The sequence below is a fragment of the Nicotiana attenuata genome, unplaced genomic scaffold, assembly GCF_001879085.1.
Source record: "Nicotiana attenuata strain UT unplaced genomic scaffold, NIATTr2, whole genome shotgun sequence".
NCBI lineage: Eukaryota > Viridiplantae > Streptophyta > Magnoliopsida > Solanales > Solanaceae > Nicotiana > Nicotiana attenuata.
This window is the reverse complement of record NW_017674866.1, coordinates 13,043-17,389: the sequence shown is the minus strand read 5'-3', so window position 1 is coordinate 17,389 and position 4,347 is coordinate 13,043.

Genomic DNA, 4,347 nt, shown 5'->3' with positions numbered 1-4,347 from the left:
AGCACGAAGTCCCCAGTTTTGAAGTATCTCAGTCGTGCTTTCCTGTTGTAATATCGTTCGATCACTTGCTTCTGTGCTGCCATTCTTATTAATGCGGCTTCTCTCTTGCCTTCCAGTAGATCCAAATTGACTCGCATCTCTTCATCATTAGACTCTTGTGTTGCTTGTGAGAATCTTGTACTCGGTTCTCCTATTTCAACTGGGATTAATGCTTCAGCTCCATAAACTAAAGAGAAAGGAGTTTCACCTGTGCTCGTCTTTGTTGTCGTGCGATATGCCCATAAAATTTCGGGTAACACTTCAGGCTAATTACCCTTTGATTCCTCTAAACGTTTCTTCAAATTGTTGATTATGACTTTGTTCGTTGATTCTGCTTGCCCATTGCCTACTGGGTGATACGGTGTAGATGTGATTCTTTTAATTTGCCAACTCTCAAAAAACTCAATGACTTGAGCTCCGATAAATTGAGGGCCATTGTCGCATACAATCTCCTTTGGTACACCAAAACGGCAGATGATATTACGACAAATGAAGTCTCTGACCTCCTTTTCTCGTACCTGTTTAAATGCTCCTGCCTCTACCCATTTAGTGAAGTAATCAGTAAGCACGAGCAAAAATTTTACCTGTCCTTTTGCTTGTGATAATGGACCCACGATATCCATTCCCCACTTCATGAATGGCCATGGTGATATGACCGGATGAAACAACTCCGCAGGTCTATGCATGTTGTTACCGTACCTTTGACATTTATCACATTTAGCTACAAAACTTTCTGCTTCTTCTTCCATTTTAGGCCAATAATATCCTGCTCTAATCAAAGTTCTAACCAATGATCTTCCTCCTACGTGATTCCCGCAGTGCCCCTCATGTATTTCCCTCATTACATATTCCGTTTGAGAAGGTCCGAGGCATCTTGCTAATGGACCACCGAACATCTTACGATAAAGATTCCCTTGTTTTAAACAGTAACGAGTAGCTTTTTTGCGAAGTGCATGTGCTTGCTTTTTGTCACTAGGGATGGTACCATACTGTAAAAAAGCAACACTTTTGTTTCTCCAATCCCAAGTTAAATTATTAAAATTTACCTCATTCTTATCTGGATCGAGAACAGAGTGAAATAAATTTATAATTGCAGCATTTGCATCCTTTGCCACATCAGCTGCGGATGCGAGATTAGCTAAGGCATCTGCTTCAACATTTTCATCCCTCGATATCTGTATGACCTTCCAAGTTTGGAATTGCTTTATCAGTTCCCATACCTTTTCTAAGTACTGCTGCATCCTTGCTTCCCTAGCTGTATAGGTCCCTAGCATTTGATTAACCACGAGCTGCGAGTCACTTTTGATCACTACTTGATTTATACCAAGTTCTCGTGCCAATTCTAAACCTGCAATCACAGCTTCATACTCCGCTTCATTGTTAGTTACGGAATGACATTTAATGGCTTGCCTAATAGTTTCACCTGAAGGTGGTACTAAAACAATTCCTAATCCTGCACTCTTTACATTAGATGAGCCATCAGTAAATAAGATCCATGTTCCTGGATTAGCACCATTAAGTACTTGTACTTCTTTTTCTGCTTCTAATAATTGCATCCCTTGGCTAAAGTCAGCGACGAAATCAGCTAATATCTGTGATTTTATTGCTGTTCTAGGTAAGTACGTGATTTCATATTCACTTAGCTCTATGGCCCATTTAGCTAACCTCCCTGACAATTCATGTTTATGCAATATATTACGTAGGGGGTATGAGTCACTACAACAATGGGATGACATTGAAAGTAAACCTAAAAATTTTCCTGATGCCACACCAAATGCACATTTTTCTGGATTCAACTTCATATTATATTTTCGTAAAATTTTAAACATTTTCAGATAAATGCGATATATGATCTTCTGAATGCTGAGTTTTAACTAGTATATCATCTATATATACTTCCATGTTTTACCTAAATGTTCTTGAAACATTTGGGTGACCAACCTTTGATACGTTGCACCTGCATTCTTAAGACCGAAGGGCATTACCTTGTAACAATAAGTCCCCCTGTCTGTTATAAAAGAAGTTTTTTCCTCATCACCTGGATCCATCTTGATTTGATTATAGCCTGAATATGCATCTAAAAAACATAATAGTTCATGCCCTGCAGTAGCATCAATTAACTGATCTATGTGGGGTAAAGGAAAGGAATCTTTTGGACAGGCTTTATTAAGGTCTGTGTAATCTACACAGACTCGCCACTTACCGTTCTTCTTAGGAACCACAACAGTATTAGCTAACCAGTTGGGATATTTTACCTCACGAATTGAACCGATTTTTAGCAACTTTTGAACTTCCTCTTGAATCACCTTATTTTTGAAAGTTCCTTGTTTTCTTTTCTTTTGCTTGACGGGAGGATATGATGGATCTTCATTTAGTTTATGAGTCATCACCTCCGGTGGTATACCTGTCATGTCTGTATGGGACCAAGCAAAAAAGTCTGCATTAGCTTTTAAAAATTCAATTAACTTACGTTTTACCTCCGGGCTAAGATTAGCTCCTATGTACACTTTTCTCTCGGGCCAATGTATAAATAACACCACAGCCTCTAGCTCTTCTATCGTTGTTTTGATGTTCTCATTCTCCTCCGGTTCTTGAATGGTATCAGGTCTTGAATCCAGATCTGTTTGCTTTTGCTCAGGTGAGGTTGTTTCCATGTTACCCTCACCTAAATTCTGTTATTGCTATTTGTCTTCACCTTTAACGGTTGAATCTGCAACGGAATTGATGCTTCTAGATGTTTGTTGATCGCCTCTGATTTGGCATATACCCCATGGAGATGGGAATTTAATAACTTGATGTAAAGTTGAAGGAACAGCTTCTATGTCATGAATCGATGGCCTCCCAAGAATCATATTATAAGCCATTTCCATATCTACCACTTGAAATTTGGTATCCTTAACGACGCCTTCTGCGAATGTGGCAAGTATTGCCTCCCCTTTTGTTACAACACTAGAGTTATCAAATCCCGACAAAGTATGCGCCTTTGGGATTAATTTATCCTCCGCTTGCATCTCGCGCAATACCCGTATTAAAACAATGTTTACAGAACTACCTGGATCAACCAAAACTCGTTTCACGTTAGTATCATGTACAAGTAAAGATATTACCAGTGCGTCGTTATGCGGAGTTATGAGTCCCTCGGCATCTGCGTTGTTGAATATAACATTCTCCTCTTCCAGTACATGTCGAGGCCGCTTCCCGTGAGTAATTGTCACTTTTGAAACCTTTTTATATGATACATCATTGATCTCTTCACCTCCACTTATAACGTTAACAGTTCTCTTGGGCGAAGGTGGTTTTGGAGGCTCCTGTCTGTTCTTCATGTATGCTTGTTTACCTTTCTCACTGAACAACTCAGTAAGATACCCTTGTTTTAACAAATGATCAACTTCACCTTGTAGAAACCTGCAATCTGCTGTTTTATGCCCATGATCGTTATGAAATTCGCACCAATGATCAGGGTTTCGTCTGTTTGGGTTTGATCGCATTTCCTTTGGCCATCGTACCTTATCTCCCATGCTTCTTAAAATAGCCACGAGTTCATAGGTACTTACGTTAAAGTTGTAACCACCGAACCTTGCCTTTAGACTTCCATAATCATCTCGTGACTCGCGTGTGTTTCGATCATTCCCGAACCTTGATGAGGAGCCTGATTCCCTGTTCCTAGGTTTGTGATCGTACCTTTGATTATCTTGTCTTGACCGTGAGTCCTTTCCCGCAGGACCCATGTATGGCTCGTACCTGTTTTTACCGGATCTCTTTTCGTTTTCCACACGCCTTGAGCTTACCTTTTCTTCTGTTTTATGTCGTAAAATAATGTCTTCTTCAATCCTCATCTTTGTGCTGTATCTGTTGTAGACATCATTCCACGTTGTTGCTGGGAATTCTCGAAGGCTTTCCTTGAGTCGCCTCGTGGCTTCTGAACTCTTCTCATTCAAATTACTAGCAAAGGCTATGGCTGCCCAATTATCAGGTACTCGTGGCAGCGTCATTCTTTCCCGTTGAAATCTATCTACGAACTCTCTAAGCAACTCTGAGTCTCCTTGCTTGATTTTGAAGATATCTTCCATTCGTTTTTCAACTTTTTGAGCTCCCGAGTGTGCTTTGATAAATAAATCTGCAAGCTCAGCAAACGAATTTATAGAATTTTCAGGTAAAAGAGAATACCATGTTAAGGCTCCTTTAGTGAGTGTTTCTCCGAATTTTTTAACCAAGACCGACTCAATTTCTTGCTTAGTCAAATCATTGCCCTTGACACCTGTTGTGAATGCAGTAACATGATCTCGTGGGTCTGATGTACCATCATAC